This window comes from Larus michahellis, chromosome 9, assembly GCF_964199755.1.
Source record: "Larus michahellis chromosome 9, bLarMic1.1, whole genome shotgun sequence".
Classification (NCBI taxonomy): domain Eukaryota; kingdom Metazoa; phylum Chordata; class Aves; order Charadriiformes; family Laridae; genus Larus; species Larus michahellis.
The window spans coordinates 31,292,410-31,313,881 of record NC_133904.1 but is presented as its reverse complement, the minus strand read 5'-3'; the positions used below and the strand labels follow the sequence as shown (position 1 = coordinate 31,313,881).

The window sequence follows — 21,472 nt, the reverse complement described above, 5'->3', positions numbered from 1 at the left end:
TATAGTTACTTGGATAACAGGACCCACACCTACTTCTGCTTTAAAGAAAAATTGCAATTATTTCTGGCCTCTTAATCCATCCTTGAAATGACACAAGATGAGCATATTCAGATATAGAGACAGATATAATATAATATCATTGAGGAAGAAGAAAAAACCAGGAGTCCCAAACACATCTTCTTTAGTTACTTTATCTTTAACGGTATGTGTAGAGTGTCTGTATGAGAAATGTAATTATAGTTCAGAACTAACAGCATTTTCTTTATTTACTGGAAGTAACAGAAGGAACCGGTGATAAAGCATAGCATGAAAAAGAAATACTGTGAATAGTATGTACTTCATTTTTTAAATAGTTTCAACATATTTAAGTTTCTATACCTATACCTAACAAACACATGGAGTCATACCCTAAGAATATCCTTTATTGGAGTGTTTTCATTGAAGAAGCTATTTTACTGCCTTTCGTACTCCTGCGCTATTTTAGCAAAGTGAGTAGGAAAATCTTTATTTCTAATTTTTATTTTCATTACCCTTCAGTGCCATCAGCAAAACTATTGCTTAGAGGCTTTTCTTGTCAGCTCTATCAGACAAGTTTACTTAAAACGTTGTTTTTGTTATAGCCACTGAGCCTAAGTCTGCATCAGTGTTCGTTCGCGCTTCCTCTGCTCTGTAAAGCGCTTCTGTGACTATTTAATGGAATCATTAGTTCAAAAGATAAAATAATTACTATTAGACTCATCCTTACCTTGTATACCTGTCAGCTGTCCTGAACACATTCAGTTTAAAAAAATATAGAATAATTTAGTTTTTTCCCATCCCTTCACTAGGATAAAAACTTGAGTGATTTTCAATTACATTATAAAATATAGGTTCTTTAACTCCAATGTACTGAAGCCATAATATGCATAGAAGTACTTCAGAAGAGCCCTTTGGCTTTCACAAGATAATTTAACAGCTGAAATGACTTATGTTAAAGAGCTTGTGCTTAATAATAAAATAAACCAAACGCCATCCATATCCTTATAAGTTACCTCCCCTTCCTTAAGGAAAAGCTTCTAATAAGAATCATCTTTTTAAAAAAGTAAAATTCCTTACAGTATTATTTTAATTATTAATTCCAATAAAACATTTTTATTATAAATCTGCTAATAACCTGTTTTTCTGTGCAACTGCTGAAAGTATACTTTTTGCATTATGTTCTTGGAAATTAGTGGTTAGTGTTATAAACTGCATGTATTTTATGAATACTGTTGGTTTCTACTGAAGCTGAAACATTACGTAACTTTTCAGATGACAGCAGTAAAGCTGCGTTCAGTCATGTGCACTGAGATGACGAATCTAGATTAAATTCATATTTCTGCAAGCCTTCCATCAATCGTAGATGAGACAAATCCAACCTTGACTCTTCCAACACCCTAAACTTCCAAATCCATACTCATAGTAATTATTGAATGTTAAGGCAAAGCTGCCTTGAATTTTCGATTTAGATCATCAGAGAGAAAAGGAATTCAGTAGCATACTGCAGAGCAGCTGTGAAATCACTTTCCTTCCCTCCCCAATTTATCTCAGTTTAAGTAAGATGAGGGGTGTGTGTGTATATATATATAACTTTCCATCATCAGTACTAAAGAACTGCCTCCACTTCAGCACATAGTTGCCTTTACCATCATCCCTATGACATTTTAAACAACAGAGTAAAACATTATTTCTGCCAAGGACTGCAGCTTGGAAGAAAAAGGATGCTGCAAGTCTTGAGTGACAATGAATTGTACAGAGAAACTTGCCCTGTGCCCTTACCATCAAGCAATCATCATATTTTTGTGAAATTGTACAGATAGGTTAAGTCTATCTTTATTCAAGGAGACTAAAACAGGATTTATTGAAAAAGTAAGAGTGTAAGCAGAATATACTCTGTCTAACTAAATGGTATTACTGCATATTGTTAGTTACAATCCTGTTAGCTATGTAACAACCTTATGCATTTGCAGCATAAACATTTTAATATCCTTACAGTATCACAGTCCAAGCACCCTCAGAGTTAGTGCTCAGCCTCCCTACTTCATCAAATGCCTAAAACATAGTTTGAACTATAAGCAATTACTTTCTTATTACTTTCTAATTGTAGTCTACTCTGTTCATTCTTGATTTTTTAAGCTTGAAATTCTATAAGGCACATCTTGCACTGTCGCGTCCATCCCACATACAATTTGACATAAATATCATTTTTTATTTAGAGTGGAACGGATAACTTGTCTCACTCCTGATGGATTTTTCAGCTGCAACACCGTACAAAGAGTATAGGGGAGCAGGGGGAAACAATGCATTTTTCCAATTAGTTTCTTAACATAATGTAGTATCACATGACTTGTACACACCTTTCTCCCCATTATTTTATTAGATTATCTTCTCACATGATTCTGAATCACCTGCGCTTGGCATCTGACTTCTAACACTTTGATCTTTCCTGTCTTCTGACAAGCAATTCACCTAAATGAACTCCTGTATGTGAACCTGGTAAGGTTTTCTAAGACATGAAAATTCCTTCAGTTTTACACTCCAATCATCTATACGTCTTCAATTCAATTGGCTTTTGCTAATGCCCCTCTTCAGTAATTGTCTAGGTCATTTGCCTGAGGCAAAAGCATCATTACAGCTCAGGCTTGGGAGGTATCCCACACCCATCTTGCTTGAAAACGACTATGTTTCGATTTAATTTGAAATGAAAGCTTCGTTGAGCCTCTGCTGTAAACACTGAGTGTATCGTGTATGTGAACCAAGGCAGATACGTTAAGATGTTATCAGTAAACTAGATAAAATGTCTGTTGGCCTATTGGTAGTCCTATTGTATTAGTTAAAATCAGACAAGGCAAAACATGCTTGAAAGCTATTCTGGCTCTTACCTCAGATCCTCTTTATTGGTTTATAGCCTGACATTAACCTCAGCTCACGCATAACCAGTCTGCTGCTTTTTCACTAGATTTAATTTGTAGCCCCAGTTTGTCTTTAGAATGCTTTGATGCCCTTTATGGTCAAGTCTTAAAACTTGCATGCTCAATTTTCATGGTGTAATTATTCTCAAAGCCTTCCTTGGTAGCTTTATATGACAATTGTGTAAAAACCTGTAAACTCTAGAAACTTCTCTTCAGATTATTTCAGTCAGTATTTCTGCAGACTGTTCCTACCAGAACCAGAGGTTGTATTGTCTCTCAGAAAGTGTGAATTTTGCTTTCTGCTCTGATTTGTTCGCAGTGCTCTGTAACTGCTCCAGCCAGCCTCCCTTAAGCTATAACTAATACCAGAACCTCTCCGGATGTCAGTGCTGGGTATGGATGGTATTGCTCAGAAAAATTATGAGATAAATGATGCGACTGGTTGCACTTTGGTCAATTATTTTAACCAGGCGGATAGAGCAGCTGGTTCACTTGTGTACGGACTTTTCCTTTTATTCATTAAATGTTTCTGACATTTTAAAAATCCTTATTGAACAAGAAACATCAAAGCATAAAAAGAATGTAAAAGAACTTCTGGTCATCTTAGGCAACTTTTGTCTTACCCTAAATAAACTGTCAATTCAATGAGATTTCTTTTCTTATACTGCAATGGTATCTATATTAGCTAGGTAAATTTATACTTTATCTAGGAAATAATAATTAAAAAAATGTCACAAAGCTTCTTACTATTCCCAATGGTGAACAGCATGGAGAAAATATTTCAAGAGTGTCCTTCACATTTTCTTTCACTATTTTGCTAAAGACTTAATAACCAGCAGAAAGAATTTTTTCCAATTTTTAAAGAAGGGCATTTAAAAAAAGATTGAAGAAATCTTCTTAATGGAAAACTCTTTTTCAATCATATGCATGAAATCAAATGTGAGTGCGGGAGGTGGGGAGCGTTGTCCTGTGCTGGCCTTACCTCAGTGTCTGCGAGGGAGGTCAAGTGCCCGGTAGTCTTACTTCTCAGAGACACTTTCAGGTGTCTGCACGTATCTTGAGAGTAGCAAATTGTACATGAATCCCTTGTCTGGACGTTAAAGGAAGTGTTTCCTTTGTAAGGTAAATAACTCTTCAGTGCAGGTTGCTTGGGGTTTGTTAAGTGCAAAGTTGGGGTAGGTGAGGCGGTGTCATGCTTGGCTGGGTCTAGCCTTTGCTGCTGACCAAGGCCCATCTTCGCCTTGTGGTTCCAAGGGATGGTGTTTGATGCAGACAACAGACACCTCTCTGGTCTTTGCTGTTTTAAGAAGTTCTGAGAGGAATGGGTTTAAAAAGTTGCTTTGTTTGTAGTCTGTGCGGTGAAGTAAGCTAAAAAAAGACACAAGACCTATAATTTTGCATTATTTTAAGTAGCTTGGGGTTTTTTTTTGGTAGATTTTTCTTCCCTCTTATTTTGCTCTGGGTGTTTGATCACCTTCAAAGCATGCTGTGCACTATACCTTTCTATACTGTTACTTTAGCATTTTCCACAGAGCAATACGTGCTTTTGCTACCTTAATAAGAAACTTCTGAAAGTGTGGCTTTTTTCCCACGGTGTGAGGTAGTTCTCCGGTTACCAGCTTTTCCCAACCACAAATAATGTCAGTCTTCCTTTCCCAAAACTTCGACACAGCAAACTGCGTAGCTGCCCTAGTGAATTCTGTGTGTGATGAATTTTCTAGGAGTGCTGCTGCTTACAGGAGCGAGTGCTCACGCAACAGTCAGCACCAGTGCTAATCCTGAGCACGTGCTCCTCCGTTACTATTTTTGAGACTAGGTTTATAATTCATTCTTGATATTCTGTTAGGTTGGAGTTTGAGAGAGGTAAACTCTAATTCTGAACCCTAAGGTGACTCATTTTCAGACATTCTAGACTTCACTGTGTTTTTTTGCAATTCTTGATGCCTTGAAATGGCTCTTAAATAAAATGTTTGGACTAGAAATGTGTTCCTTCGTCTTGTGTTGGAAGGTATTGACTCTACTTGCAGAAATGTCATGTCTTTCATCATGCCAAATATCTGTAATGCATATTTCTGCCCCCCAACTGGGGAATTGTTGAGAATTGCATTTGCTATTACCATTAAATTGAATGGTAGTTAAGCCTCTCTTTTTCCTTCCCACTTGAAGTGTGAGAACACACACATGTATGCATATGTGTACACGTACACACAAAATTCAGAGCCCAGTTTTAGTAGGTACTATTTATATTTTAACAGATCCCATCTAGCTGCATAGATGGTAAAAAGAAGAGGCTGCCAACTGCTTATGAGTAGTTGCCATCCAGAAATTATTCAGAAGTTAACTGTAGAAGAAGGTATGATTGTGTTATACCTTTAATAAAGAAAGTTCAGAAGTATGTCAAATACAGAAATACGTGGCCAGGAACAGAACATTAAAACTGCAGCAGTTATTGACTAGAAATTGTTGTTCAGGCTGTAGCGCTCATTTTGAAGTAGGGTGCTACTGAATTTGAACTTTGAATTTTGATTGCTTGACTAACCAGCAGTAGCAAAAACAGATTAATGGCTTGTTTTGAATGGTAGCATATCATACTTACTCCTAGACAGTGAAATTTGAAACTACATGCACAGTAAAGGAGGATGAAGTGCTTTGAAGATAACTTAAAGTAGGCCCAAATCCATGCTTGTATATCCAAAATGAACACTTATTAATCTTCATGTAGAAATGTATATCCCTCTCAGCTCCTTTTCTTTTTCTTTTTCTTTTTTTTTTTTTTTCTTTGGCAGTCACACTTGTTTGCATTTCCATTAGTGGAACATAAGCAACAATCACAGGCTGCCACATGGCTAGCATTCCTAAGGATATACTTGTTTTCTGAGGACATACCACTACCTCAAGAATGATTTACAAATTCTTTGCAACTCGAGAACACTGATAAAAGCCAGCTTTCTAGTATAGAGATGGTGGGGGAGTAAACAATACCAATTTAGTCATAGCAACCATATACAGTTTTACAATTGGATTCTGAAGACGTAGATCAACAGCTCTTTCTATAACTAAATGAGATGGAAATTGTCTTTGCTTATGCTAGCTTTTAGCAATAATCAGTAGTGCCCTGGCCTAGGAAGGAAGATCATCAAGTTGCCAGCCCTCAGAAAAGGCATCAGATCACAGACAGGGAGACTTCTGAAGACTCCTGAACTTGATTCAGACAGGTACATAAACATTGCTAAATCTGTCGGGGAATGCTTTTATTTCTTTTTCTTTTTTCTTTTTTTTTGGTCTGCCAGTCTCAGAACCAAATTTAAAGAGAACTTATGAATTTGTGAACACATGTCAGGCTGCAAATAGGCCTGGTCTCTGAATCCTCCTGATGGCATACAAAATCTAAGCAATTTTAAATATGCATGCTGCGCTTTGCATCCTGGGTTGGCTGCTGCTTGGTTTTGGTTGCTTCCAGAGTTAGTCTTGGTTCCCCAGCTTATCTTTTTTTCTTTTTTAACCTTGGTAAAACAATGCATTAATTTATGAACAAATTATTTTATCAACCTCACTACTGTTTATCTGGAAAATTTGCTTTTGAAAGTGCAAATCTGTAAATGCTGTGATGATCTGAAACTCTTTTGTTGGAGTTGAGGGACAATATTTGCACTGATCATAAAAAGTGAAAAGGTGTTTGGAGAATATCGGTGCTTTGTCACGTCAGCCATTGTTGATAGCACCTTCCAAGGTTCTGTCTCCATTGCTTTTTTTCAGAAATAATTATGCCCTTAACTTTTTGTGTCTTAAAGCTTATGACACAAACTTGGTCTTTAGTGGAAAGTGTATGGGGAAACTTTGATTTTGGGATCATCACAAAATACAGCATTTATCATAGTTAACAGCACTCTTGGTTTCTGAGGACAGAACAGAGAACCCAGAACACACTGAATGTAATACTAATAACAACAAAAAAATCCCAACACCTTTTTTCTTCTGTGGTAGTATCGTTATAGCCAAAGGTTTACCACTTAAGCTGAAGTTTGCTTTTCCCACTTAGTAAGGATCACATCATACCACCCAGGACGGTATTAAAGCATTTCCATGACATGTTCAGCATCGCTGTCTTAAAACAAATTGTATTATTGAGCCAGTAACTTGCATCAGTGTTACTTCTGTTCTTGGAGCAACCTTGTTTGAGAGGCTGTTTGTTTTGCAATGAGTTTACATTTGAAAATGCAGTATAATGAAAATGCAGTTGCAGTACACGTGTTGGACCTGACAGATGACTCATTTTAATACAATGTACTTCTGCATCTGAGTATCATTCAACACAGTACTGAAAGGTTTCTTTTACACAACCCGAAACCTTTGCATTTCATTTCATGCTCCCTTTAGGTAAAATGTATGTTAGTGTTTTGCCACAGAGATTTGTATGATGTATTGTCATACTCTGTGATGGAAATACTGTGAAAATGGATATAGTGTGCCCTTCACTTCCCTAGACCTAGAATGGCTGTGAGCTCCCTGCCTTCAGTGAGTTTTCAGCTATTCCTTAAGATAACAGTATTTTACTTTGCTCTTTATGTACCTCTTATTTTGCATTCCGGGTGCTCAATTAACGTTCTGTTAAATCACATCTTTCCAGCTTTGGTCTGTAGTAACTTACTGATGCCTAATCTACATGATCATTATTCTGGGCACCTAAGTGAAAAACTTGAGTACAAATAAAAGGAATCTAGAATTTTCTTGATAAGATGTTTCCATGTAAATGAACTTCTCAGTTTTAGACAAAACCTTACCTTTCCAAATGTGTTTAATTTGAGAAGGATGTAATGAGGTTGGGAATGTCCTGTCTAAGAATGATACTACTGAGCGTATTCCTTGCCTTCCCATCTGTAGCAGAAGCTGTCATGTCCTGTCTAACTTTATTTTCTTACAAATAGGCTAAATAGTGCCTGAGAGTACGGATGTGATGCGTGGCACACAAGAACAGTGTTTAATGTACTCTGCCTTTTTATAGGAAAACCAGCAAACACCCCTTTCCCACCACCTTTTTTCCTTCAGTTATTCAGGACTGTATTTAATTAACACAGTTAATAGGATGAGGCTTTAATTACATATTCCCTTAGGTTCTTTGAGACTGTGGGGTTTTACTACAAAGTAAATCTGACTGTGGAATGCAGATCCCCTCTGTAGGACCCATACATTATAATGATAATATTCTTGCCTCTGGTTTTAAAGAAAGCTACATCTTTCTTAAAAAAGAATCCTAAAATTATAAACTTACAGCAAGAATCCTAAAATTATAAACTCTTTGTCATTATAAATACAGTTTCTTTGTCTTTAGGGTTATATTTTTAAAGGCAGAGAATTCTTGCTTATATCAAGGTGAATTATATTTGTGGACCTCTATTTGAATATATATTCATTAACTCTGAAAAACCTTCTTAGTCTTAGTTCTGTTATTTCCCTCTTACTGCAAGATATGAAGTCAGATTTCCCAGTTATTTTTTAAATTTGTGTCACAGTGTATAAAGATATATATATATATTACCTAGCATATGAGGAATGGAAATATAAACATTAATTAATATCATTAAATCTGTCTGTATTCCATCTTCTTTTCTGTAGAACAGAAAAGTCCTAGCTAAGGCTGAATTTTATGAGCCCAGTTAAATGCTGATTATTCTTTTCGTGGCACCCAAGGCATCAACAGCACACTCATCTGACTCTCTAAGCACCATTAAGTCAAATCCCTATTGCTGCTCCGGAGTGTTACTAGTGCATATAATTATATCTGCTCTGTGTTTATCAGCAGGGTTCGCTCTCAAAACGGCTATGTTCAAAAGTGATGTTTCCTGTGGGCTATCTTGTGAAGATACAGTACAACGTCAGTAAAGCTCCTCTCCATCTGTTAGAGGGTGCTCTTAACTACATATCTTGTTTCCCTCTGGAGAGGTACTGTATTTTAATTCACATGCCATTTAGAAATGTAACATTCCAAGCAGCAAGAAATAAAACCATTGACTTTGAGCTGAGCAGTAGAGTAATGAAGAAGATGATGTAACGTGGTAGTCTGTAAATATTCACAAAGGAAAAAAAATAAATTTTAATTGCCGAATTTGACTGGCAGCTTCTTTTCAACTGAGATCATAAATAGTATTTCTTTCCTGTAAGAAGCTGGGACTGTTTTGCTCACAAAAATAACAGCTAGTACATGTACTTAGTCTGTTTTGATACTGTCCTGATTTACAAATCTCACTGACCTTTAGCATTTCCTTTATTTCTACTAGGCTTCAAGAATCCTCATCACACTTTTCTGAAGTTGATGTTTATTTCATTCAGGTAAGTTTGAGGTGTATTACGTATGTATCACATTACACTCCATGCTATAGAGGTGAGGTAATGAAAACAGTATAATTTCTGAAAGTGATGTGAATCACAGAATCACAGAATGGTTTGGGTTAGAAGGGACCTTAAAGATCATCCAGTGCCACCCCCTGCCCTGGGCAGGGACACCTCCCACCAGACCAGGTTGCCCCAAGCCCCGTCCAGCCTGGCCTTGAACCCCTCCAGGGATGGGGCAGCCACAGCTTCTCTGGGCAACCTGGGCCAGGGGCTCACCACCCTCACAGCAAAGAATTTCTTCCTCAGATCTCATCTAAATCTCCCCTCTTTCAGTTTAAAACCGTTACCCCATGTCCTACCATGACACACCCTGATAAAGAGTCCCTCCCCATCTTTCCTGTAGGCCCCCTTTAGGGACTGGAAGGCTGCTATAAGGTCTCCCGTTCAACTTTTTTAATGACAAAATTAATCCTTTTAGAGTAATTTACTGCTATGTCTGTTACTGCCTTCTCCGAAGCCCAAATCAGAGTAGGTACTATGCCCAGCCAAACTGGTATAACTTATTTTGGCCACAGGCTGAGAGGTGCAATATATGTCGTCAGCTCTTCAGAGTACCAATGCTAGTTTACATGACAGCTGTTGAGAATCAAGATCATAGCTAGCCTCTTGTTGGGTAACAGCCAAATTGTAATATACTAATTATTGCTAATTATCTTGGCTGAATTACCTGATAAGGTAACCAGACTTTAACAGCAGGTTTAATTCAATAATGCGTTTTATGTGGAACACTTCCTTCACCAGATTTAATCATGGCCTGGATTTTGGGTAGTACCTGTGGGCTACAGGAAGTTAACATAGGCAACTGTCATTGGTTAATTTTAAGAGGATCTGAAAAGTACATTTGTACTGAATGTTGTAATTATATAGCTGATCTCTGCTGGCCACCTGGGAAAGAAATGGTAAAGTTTCGTAGCAGAATTTTCTGTCCCTTGCAGATTTTTCCATTTGATAATCATTAGTCAAGATCAAGTTAATGAAGAGTGCTGGAAGATTACTATGTAGGACAAACATGACTACTTCCAGCTTTGATAACTCTTTAGGACAAAAAGAACCAACCCAACCAACATGTCAGCCCACCAGTCTAACAGTATACTTACTTTTTTTCCAATTTTGCTCTTATTTACGTTATAAGCTTTTTCCCCAAAACTTTTGTACAACACTATTGTATTGTGAAACACAAACCACATGCGTGTTGAGGCTGCTAGAGACTTTCCCTGAAGACCACTACTCTCTTCTCTTAACTTTGTTTCAGCTAGTAAGTTGAACAAGTAAAATTGCCGCTGTTTTAAGTGTACAGGCAGGGGCCTAGAGTCATATCAAGATGTGTTAAGGTCAGAATCAGATACAGAACCCAAGAGATGTAACATGCAGATCCCTCTTTAAATACCAGAGTTCATTCCCTTTTATCAGCAGCTATAATATCTCTTGATAAGCAGTGCATATAATTGGTCTTATAAATTAATAATGTCAGTTGACCCAGCTCTGATCTTACCCTCTGTGAAGATAACTGGAATCCTCTGTCATGATGCAGGGAATGTCACTGATTTGTGCCCCCTGGGACCCCCAACACCTATTCCTGGCTTTCAGTGCCTTAAACTTGCTTGCCTGCAATGATTGAATAAGTGGAAATATATGCTATGATATATGAGTTGCAAAGCTAATGCTCCTGTGCACAATTATGTTATGCTTTATACCTAAAATAGTTGCATTTGCACTGCAGTGTCTACAAAGCTAACTCTAGATAAAACTGATACGGATGGGTAGGCCAGGAGTGGTTTTCATTGGAACTGGATTCTATAAATAACACTGAAACTATAGCAGTTCACAGGACTGAGGAATGATCTCCCTCAGAGAGGGTCTGCCATGCAGTTTAGTGTATGGGCATGTTAATGAGCATGTGGCTCTGATGAGGCATTGTCTAGTACAAGGGAAATGCTAGCTATTAACAGTTCTTCCTCTGTGCAATATTATTCTTTCTAAAAAAGAAGCAGTAAATCCAAAATCAGTCTCTACATTACATTGATTGGGCTGTGCAGGGTCTTTCTGCAGAATAAAGGGCTGTGTGTGGTAGTGGTGGGGTTTTGGTTCGTTTTGTTTAAACAAAGAACCCTGGGATCAAATACTTGGTGAAAAAAGTATGATGAAACAGCATTACTCTCTCTGCCTCTCCCACCCATAGTGGAAGTAGCCGTGAAGAACCGCATGCACTTTAACTAAACACCTTTTGGACCAGCATGTTAAAGTTTTCACTCAAACCTTGATGTGACCTTCTATAAAATGACAAAGATTTTAGTCCAAAAGCTGCATGTATGTGTACAGAATTTGCATCAGACTGCAGAGTAGTGTTTGCACCATAAACTACCTTAACATGCAGACTCACAGCTTTGGGTTTTGGCCTGTCCCTGTCTCACGTTCAATATAGAGAATCAGGCCCTAGGTTGGGCACCCAGCTTAGATACCAAAGTCTAAGCCAGCATAAGCCAATTAGTCCAGTGCAAAGTGAACTAATTTCAAGCTTGTGGCTGGCTTGAGGCTGCTATTGTTAAAGCTCCAGAATACTTTTGTATGTTTGTAACGGTTTCCCTGCTGTGGAGATGTAGTTGACCAAAAGTAGATGAGAAGATTTGTCTTCTGAGTTTCATAAACTCCGTGAGCTTCAGCTGCATAGTGTAGTTTAGGCAGCAGACTAGAGAGCTTTTTAATGGTCAAAATGCTGTCTTTTGCTGCAGAGGTGGGGGCGGCGGGGGACAGGACTAAGCCAACAAAAAAAACCCAGAAGTTGTTACCCAGTGTATTTGGCAATTAAAGTCTGCTCTGGTATAATATATTTTTCAGTTTGCAAGTGAATTACAGTTCATCATCTCAGAATTGCACATTTTTCTTCATAGCAATTCAGCTCTAGGAAGCTTATTCTTCTTTTTAATGTCCAAGTGAAACAATGGGAGAGCAACGGGTTTGCATTTATATAGTACTTCATGCACAGCAGTGTACCTGTATTTTATATATTCTAGTGTGCTGTATAGCATAATGCGGTTCTAAAATGGGATCAGGAGTTTTCCAGGTTAATTTGGTTTTAACTTCAGTTTTAAATAAAGATGCATTTGGATAAACCCAAACTCCACCTATCTTTAGCTCGTATCCAGATGTGAAAACAATTGCTAAAGGCATACTTATAGCCAGCGGAGACTGTGTAGGGCTAACCAATTTAGTTGGTAGTCTGTCAGAAGCATACTTCGTTATATTTTACCTACAGGCCTACTCACAGTATTACAGAGTTTAACGAGTTCTGGCTTTTCCTAACTTTCAGTAAATGCTTATTTAATGAAATGAAAATTGAAAAGGTTAAGAATAATGTGTTATTAAAAGCTAGCATAATACCTGTTTAGAGTATAGGCGAGGTGGGCTCTGTTTACGGCAGGACGTTTACGGAAGAGATGTCATCCTTACCTGCAGCTTCCACAGTGTAAGGGTCATTAATATGGACCACTAAGTTTACAGCAAGCTGGTTGGTTGTTTGCTTGTTTTTTTTTTTTTTTTTTTCTTAAATAACTTATTCCTGGCTTGGTTTTTAAGGTTTCTGATAAAAATAGTAAAATAATTAAAGTCCTGAGGAAGAAGGAATACTGTTGACTGTCAATTACGCAGAGTTCCACAATACTGCCTACTTTTTGAGACAGCATATCTTTTACTTTGCTAAGTAAAAGAGATGTTAGGTATCAGAGAATTTCTTTGCCAGTGCCTGTCCCTGGATAAGATAAAACAATATGGAGTAAAAACACTGAAAAAATACCAGAAGATGATTCAGAATACGCAAGTGGAATTGAAATGGACTCCACCATGCCATTCCTTTTTCAGTCACCTATTAAAACTGTGGGTACCGCTAAGGACGTGAATCTAACTCTGTAAATTTTACCATAGAAATTGTTCAAAATGAGTAAAGTAAGAAGGAACAGTTGCTTCTCCTCAAGGCACCTTTAAAGAAGTATTTTAAATCTACCAGGGAATTTTTGTTGTTATTGGGAATATTTCATAAGTGAAACTAAGAGAAGTGTCAGCTGTATTATTGCACGCATTTTAAATTTAGCATATTTGGGAAGGAAAATCAGGGAGACTTCCCGTCTAGCACGAGTTTTAACTAAACTTGTATTACTGCATGGTCTCCGTCTCTAAATTGAAAAGAATACGAATTAGTTGTGGCTAGGAAGAGAAAGTGATGGTACAGAGATGGGTTTTCCCGGCCCTCTTATTTTGTAATGTTAGCTTTGATTTCCTGCAGCTGGCTTGAATAAGCTGCCTAAGGAAACAGACACATCCCAAACCATAAGGCTTTGCCACGAATGTGGCAAATGTACTATACCTAAAGAAGAGGTAAATATTGCAGACTGTACTGCCATATTTCTTAATAAGGACTTAATAAGCAAGGTTAACTGCTCCAGCGTCCATTTCAGTGGTCTCACAAGTCTTCGCACGCATGTTGACAAATGTGAAACAAGCACTCGGCCCCTCCAACTGTTTAACTGAAAACAAAGGAAAACCCAAAAAATATTTACTTGGTGTTTTTATGTGACAGTAGCCCCTTTTTCCATTATTTTAAATTGTAGACTTCTTTTCTATATTTGCAGTAATGAGCGTCTCCACAGTTAACTTGAAAGTGCTACTTAGACTACGAGGTACAGCTCTCTTTCATCTAGGACTGTAGCACCTGCTTTCTCAAAACAAGTGAGAACTACCCCTAATTGCTTGGGGCTTGTTTGATTTGGGGAAGAAAAAAAACTTCTACGAAGAGTTTAATATCCTGTACATAAATTTGCATAACCATTTCTTTCACACTCTTTTTTTTTTTTTAACTTTTTAAAAAATATTATTGTAAAGATTCTATCATTAAAGATTACTATAAGCAGAATTTTATTGCTCTGGGAAGAAAGACATGTTAATATCCACAGATTCTATTAATTTGGTTTATTGGTGCTTATCTGCATTATAAATCAATTAAACTCAGCAAATAGTGCTAAACCATCAACTGTTCCAGCTCAATTATTTAGTCTACTGTAATGTTGCGGCTGCTGCACTGCTGACCTGTAAATCTCTAAATTGAATACGTAAGTGTAGAAAGAGACTTAAAAAAGTAAAATATTAATTTGATTTATAAATGTTTTTGATATGCTTAGCCATTTGAAGTGCCTACGCATGGGCATGCACAGACACTTTCCACAAGGGAAGGGTTATAATTTTGCGGGAAAAAGCCCAGTTACCTCAGCACAAGTTTTTAAATTCATAACATGTGTTCTTTTAGTTTGTTCTTTTAGCTTGATCTCAGTTTGTGTGCTAAATTGCTTTGGAATTGGCAGGAAGGTTCCTCTTGGAATTTGGCGGGTTTGTTTATTTTGTGGTCACCTTAACAGCATGTAGGACTACTTGATCTTTGTACTAAAGTAGCAAACTCCAAATCAGCAAAAGCAGTTGTGTTTGTAATGCTGTAGTCTTGAAACTTATGGACTGTTACGGAAGTAGTAACATAAGTCTAAAGTTGTACCTCTATAATCTTAAAACATTCTCTAATGTGAATGGTTTTTGCAAGGTTCATGTAAGTATATAGTCATAGATTCAAAGTTTTCAAGAAACGTGGTGAAAAGGAAATGGACAACTGAGGAATGCTGATGATCTCCCCAGGATCAACAATTAATGTTGCTTTAAAATTGTGTAACTCTCCAGGAGGCACCTGGAACACAGTTAATGGAGAGCAACAGACCTTTCACCTTCAAGCTGCTCTGCCCCGTTCTTCTGCGGGAAGCTGAGGTGATGGTGCCTTTTACTTGGAGAGGAGCTTCTGTGCCTGAAACTTGAAGGTAGTATTCCTGTTTCTAACTTATTTTCTAGAATTCAGTGGACTTCAGCTTCAGTAGGATTTTGATAACCATTGAAGTAGTATTTAATAATGGTTTACTGCGTGGTGCTTAGTGTATAGCTGCTTTGGAAAAGGCAGAGCTGTTAAACAACAAAGTCCTTCAAAGTTTCAATGAAATGTATTCTCCATCTCTTAAAATGTAACTCCTGAAATGTAGTTCTTAAGAGTTGCATAGGGTAAGCACTGCCTAGCCTGAAGTAATGTCACGTGCTATTTGGTGATGAAGTCTGGAGAAGATCAATTGCAGGATGTTTTAAAGTTAACTGACTGTTCGCACACCTCTGCTCTGCTGCAAAAGTCATGGCTTTTCCCCTTGCAAATGTAATGTCTCGTTGGCTTTGCAAGACCAAAGGAAAAAAAACTCCCCTGCGGTAATACATTAGACTTTTATAAGTCATCTTAGAATGTAAACTTGGCGGGTGATAAAACAGAAGTTGGCTGTTGCCCTTTGAACTTCAAGAACTGCTGCTATATTTTTCAATGAAAATGCATGTTGGGAACAGGACGAGTCTTGAACTTGGACTGTAAAGGTAAGAAGATTGAATACATGTTGTTTCTGATTTGTATTAAGCAAGTTCTATTTGTAAACTGGCTGCTATGGAAATGTCCAGCATATTTGCGTGTAATAACTCATTTTAGACAGAAGGCTGAATATTGCAGAATAGCAGGATCAGGGGGACCTGCCAACTGAAATGTCAACTGGTCAGAGAAAACTAAAAATCAATTGTTAACTTTGCCAGACGTTTACGTTTTATACTTGAAAGGTATGTGCTGCAGCATGTGCATAAAGTATATTTTGTTAGACAGAAGAAACCAGATAAATCTTACTGTCCTGAAAAACAATTTTTATTATGCAATGTTAATAGGTAACTCACAACAAAAGCTGGGGAAAATTCAGTGAGGATTTGAAGTTGGAATTTGATTCAGAAGCTTACAGTACCCGATAGCTTTTTTCTTAACTCCATTCCTGGGAGACTGGTGATTTTTCTTACTCAGAAGAAAGATGCTTCTTATTTTTTTCTTGCAAATAAATATCAAATATTCCCATTAATTTTAATGACTTTTACAGAAGCAGAAGTTTCATCAACGATTTTTTTTCCCCTTCAGAACTAGTAAGTTCTAAGGGAGGGGAGTTTTAAAGGAGTTGAGAGTGAGTGAGTTTAAACTTCTTTCTTTTTTTTTTTTTCTCTTTGGTATCGTAGTAATTTAAAAAGGCTACTTGCCTTGATCATCACTTTTTATTTTTACAGATGTTGGATATTGCAGGAAGTGCATCTTTTGTTGCAGAAATATGTGTTTACTTTTTTTTTTCATCCGGTCTAGTATAGCTCATGCCTCATCAGAAGGATCAGTTCTCTCGGTACTTAGTTTTGGAGGTGATAGAATACAAATATGAAACTACACGGTGATCCTGATATTGGTGTGGTACCCAAAAATCTTCCTAATGAATGTAAATACAGTTCATAAGTGTTCCCCCAATGTTCATCTTTCTGATACACCATGACAAAAACTTGGAGAAACCGACAAGTCCGAGGGCTAATTTTTCTAATCGTCTTCTGCATTTATCTCATTTGAGGATTTACAGCATGGTGCTACTGAATAGGTTAAAGCACTACCTGAATTGTATTCATTAGTTTGCTCTTCTATGGTATAAATCTCCCTACCTTATTAGCAAAGGGGCCTTTGGCCAGAAGTGCTACCTTGCCGTAAATTGCACTTAACACTAATGTGGTCAATGTTTTTAACGGTTTAAAGAGTGCACATATATTCAATATAATCTGCTAATTTTAACAGCTAAAATCTAGATTATGGAAGAAACTAAGTGTGTATATATGTGTGTGTGTGGAAATCTCACCTCTACTGGTAGAGGTAGAATAAAGAGCAAATAAGTGACACTTTTTTTAGGTTTGTTTGCAACTCCCAAGATTTTACTATTAGATTTCTTTGGTCTAATTAGTACGACTGTGAACTTCATATTGGGAGACCTGTGTTCTTGTTCTGTTTCAGACCTAGATAGCTCATCTTGGGTAGATGGTTTATTGGTAATTTCAAGTTTTTCTATGATTTTTGTGGTATTGTTTCAGACAGGGATTGTCTCATACAGTTAATATATATTAATTTTAAATTTCTTTGCTTGGGGCTTGGTTGTTCCTGGGTTTGCTTTCTCATCCCAACTAACTCGAAGGTAGTTAGGCAGCTCTTACTGAAAGCATTAACTGCTCTTTTGTACTTGGGAGTGACAGAGACTGAACCTTTGACAGAAAACATAACCAAATAAAATCATGAAAGCAATGAAAATGTTGGGAAGGATCGCAACTTTGCAGATGGTGCTCCTGGCTTTCTGTGTAGTATTGTAGTTGCTGCAGTTGTGTAAAGAGAAGTTAAGAGGCCTTTTCAGAGTGTGGGATCAGTAATATCTATGGCTTTACATGGGATGGAATTTTTGTGGCAGATAATTGTTTTTAAGGCGACAGTAAAAGCTCAAACCTTTATCGTTGCTGAGCAGGCTGATGTGTTTGAGGGCTTGAATTGCGTGCTCTGGAGAAATGCAAGATTTCTGAGGGTTCCTCTGCTAAGAGTCTGCTGTAGATGGAATACTGTATTTTGCTTGTAGCTCCTATCGCTTTTTACCTTTTCCCCCAAAAACTGGCAATTAATGTTTCCAGGTTTTGTTAGTATATTAAATTAATATTTAATTATGTCATAGTCTGTAGATAATGATGTGAGAAAATTGCTGGATTTTTAAGAGAAAACATTGCCAGATGAATTTCAAGATGAGTATTTTTACCTGGGTAAAAACTGTGCAGTGGCTACAGTCAAAAGTGTGCTGTGATTTTGTGGGTCCCTGTACAAACTAAAGGGGAAATTCAATTTGTAACTGCTCATCAGTGGTAATTTGTGACCAAGGAATGATGTGGCATGGAGGACAAGAAGACCCAGCTGCAGAAGGGATTAGACTGGCTGGAAGCAGGAATGCCAGAGACAGAGGAACTTCTTGTGAGCGAATGAGCGATGTTTCCTGTGGTGATGAGGTATGAAACAGCCACAATATTGCCTTGTAGCCATCCTGGAATTCCAGGGCTCAGGAGCCACCTTTGGGCAGCAGAGCTGGGCTGGGGTATGGACGCGATGCCAGGCTGAGCTGCCCCTTGCTGATGCTCACAGGAGTGGTGCTGGTGCAAGTATATGCCAGGAATCTGCTTGTGACGCATCTTTGCAGCCTCCTTGTATAACTGCCTGTGGCCCCAGGACTCTATCTAATCCATTGCTCTCTCTTTCTTTTTTAATGTTCAACACAAACATGTTTAATTTGCCTCACGGGGTACACTAAAAATTCCCCAACAAAATAAACATCTGGAAACTGCTGAATTGCTTGGTCTTTTAGTCAGGGTATACCCCAAAGAGTTCTTAGCATAATGTAAATCTGGGGTTTTAGTTTGGACAAAATAAAATTCATCTGGCTCTAGCAGTGTACTTTTCAATCTGTTTCTGAGAATCACATATTTCTGTTACAGCATTGAGAAGTCAGTTATTGTTTTTTCATACATAGTGTTCCAGCTGTCAAGGGGGTATGGTATGGGCATGTAGGTTGTTTTATAGGTATAGGCTTTTGTTATCCCATCTGCACTTTAAAATGAGGTTCTTTGATTGTTCTAACAGTTTGTATTTACGAAGTATTTATTGGTGTAAAGCATTTACAATCAAGGGACCTCTGGAGACTGTGTAGTCCAACCTCAACCACACTAGGCTCAGCTAGAGCAGGTTGCCCAGGACCATGTCTAGTGCTCTGTTCAAGTTACTGAGCTGCCAGCTGATGGAGCTATGGGAAGGCGTGAGCAAACTGCACAAATATCCGAGAAAATAAACAGGAGATAACTGGCTCTTCTTGGAAACCAAGCAGGGGTAAGAGCCAGAGTCCTGCACTACATGGGAGGAGAGACACTCAAAAGCCTCGCTTAAGCAGGTGAGAGATGGAGCGGAATATCTGAGCTACGTACAGAGTTGCAGAGCTGTAATCTAATTGGAAATAAGAGACACCTGGTGAGACAAATTGCATGCCTAGAGTGCTGCCATGGATTGATACAGGGTCTTTGGGAAGATAAAGGAAAAGGGCAGTGCAGTTACTACAACTGAGCAGCTTGAGTGCACGGAGCTTTGCTATAGAACAGGCTGTGTGAGCTCATACGGCAGTCAATTAGAGGAGAGGCCAGCTGGGTTGCAATGGTGAACACTGCCTACAGGCTATCCAGTCAAGAAGAGGAAGTGGAGGAAGCCTTTTTGTTGTTGTTTTTGACAGCTGGAAAAAACTTCGTGATCATTGGCTCTGTTTTTTTCACTGGGGCAATGTCGTGGGGCACAGGCAATGCAGAAGCTTTCTTGAATGCACGGAGATTATATTTTGTTGTTGTAGGGGTTGAACAACGTGCCTAGGGGAGGTGCTCTGTGGCAAGGGAGGTTCTGATTATGCGTAAGAAAAAAACAGATCTTCATAATGAGGGTTAGTTAAACATTAGGACAGAGGCTGGGAAAGGCTGATAAATCTCCATCCTTGGAGACACTAAAGATTTGCCTAAGTCTCTGAACAACCTAAGATAACTTTGAAATTGGCCCCACTTTGATCATGGCATTGGACTAGATGAACTCAATATGGTCCTTCCAAGGCAAATTGCTTTATGACTTTTGCTGTATTTGCCTACCTGGGAAGTTTGTGTGACGTAGTTACTAGAACCGGAAGCTGAAAAAAGTTACCCTGTTTAGTTTCCACTTCTGGGAAGATCTTGACAAAAAGAAATGTGGAGTATGTTTTGAGTTATAGATGGTGTTTGCCTTTCAGGGTTGCAAACATTGTCCTCAGTGTACATGGGAAGATGGGTGAATGACTTCCCTGTAGGGAGTCCGTAGACTCTGTTTCTCAAGACTGCCACGAATAAAACGAATACTGTTGAGTAATACTCCTGCTTTTATGGAGCTGTTGCTATGCTTAATTAAATATTTAAGGCTGAAATATTAAACAGCTGTATTTGTTTTATGGTTAGCATAATCTCAACAATTTCCATAGCACTTGAGTTTATTTATAGATAAATGTGTTTTGGTATGTATGATCCATAAGAACTGTTTAAAAAAAAAAAAAAAGCCAACAAAATCTCAGTACAAGAGTTTATGTATAACCCAGTCTTGGTCATATTAGCTCAGGCATTGACATTTCCTGACAATCAGCTACAGGTTTCTTGCTATTTTTCAAGTACCTTAATTTTGCAATAGTCTATGGCAATAGTCTCAGCTGTATGTTGTATGAAAGAGCTGGAGCTTGGTCTTTGGCAAAATATATCAGTGCCATTTAAGGGCTTGGGTAATAGTTTTCAAGAAGGGCTTTCAGAGAGTTGCTGCCTGGCTGCTGTAAACTTTCCTGAAGAAACGGGCAGCATAAAAAAAAAAAAGCTTATAAATATCTTTGCTTTGTCATCCAGTTAGACCGATACACGATGCCTGATGCCTGCTACTACGATACAAAAGGCTGACCACCCTTTCCCATTTTGGTCATCTGGCCTTCAAAGTGGCCTTGCTGTTAGCATACTGCCTACTAAGTAAAGGTGTGCGCTGAGGAAGCTTAACAGAAGTTAAACTTCAGAATTCGTTGCTTGAGGTCCAAGCTGTTTATATAAAGATATGGTCAGACTTCATGAAGGAATTTCTTTCCTGATAAATTTGTAGATTTGGTAAAACCCAAGGAAGCAGTAAAAGTTAATCTGAACCATGAAGTATCATAAAATTTCTCACCTTGAACAGCTTGCTGATCCACCGTAATCATGGCAGAGCTAGGAGTCGTTTCAACTTCAGACCTGGTTGAATTGATTCATGCTGTCTGGTTATGAACTTCAGCGGTCTTGAAGTTATTTTGAGTTATGTAGCTGAGCATTTTCCATGGTTCGTCTGAAGCACACCTTAACTATGCTGTAACACACTTAGTTTTGTAAGAAGTGAACGTAAAGACAAGTTCTGTAGCAAATCTGCAGAATTTTTGACTTTCAGGTTAGAGTTGCAAGGTCTCTGCTGCAAAATGAGCAGGCTTTGTTTAAAGATCTGCAAACCATAACACCTGGGGTTTCAGTGCGTGCCCACTTACGTATCTGACAGCTTATATTTTGAAGCATTACAATTTACAAATTTGAGGAGAGGGGAACTCTTTTGTTTGAGCAACAGAAAGCAATGGAAGCACTTTAGTTTCTTCATTGATAAAACAACCCGT

At 38.0% G+C, this 21,472-nt stretch overlaps 1 protein-coding gene across 42 annotated transcripts in view; it reads left to right on the top strand.

Annotated features, from left to right (window-relative positions):
• The window catches only part of LOC141748935 (guanine nucleotide exchange factor DBS-like), a 243,678-nt gene that overhangs the window by 157,932 nt on the left and 64,274 nt on the right, over positions 1-21,472 (top strand). For 40 of the 42 annotated variants that reach the window (XM_074601727.1, XM_074601713.1, XM_074601746.1 and 37 more), the window contains 2 exons: positions 9,206-9,257; positions 15,033-15,166. The gene's annotated coding sequence lies outside the window, so the exon portion shown is untranslated. The remainder of the gene's footprint in view (positions 1-9,205; positions 9,258-15,032; positions 15,167-21,472) is intronic. The other 2 variants (XM_074601742.1, XM_074601725.1) reach the window with 1 other exon arrangement.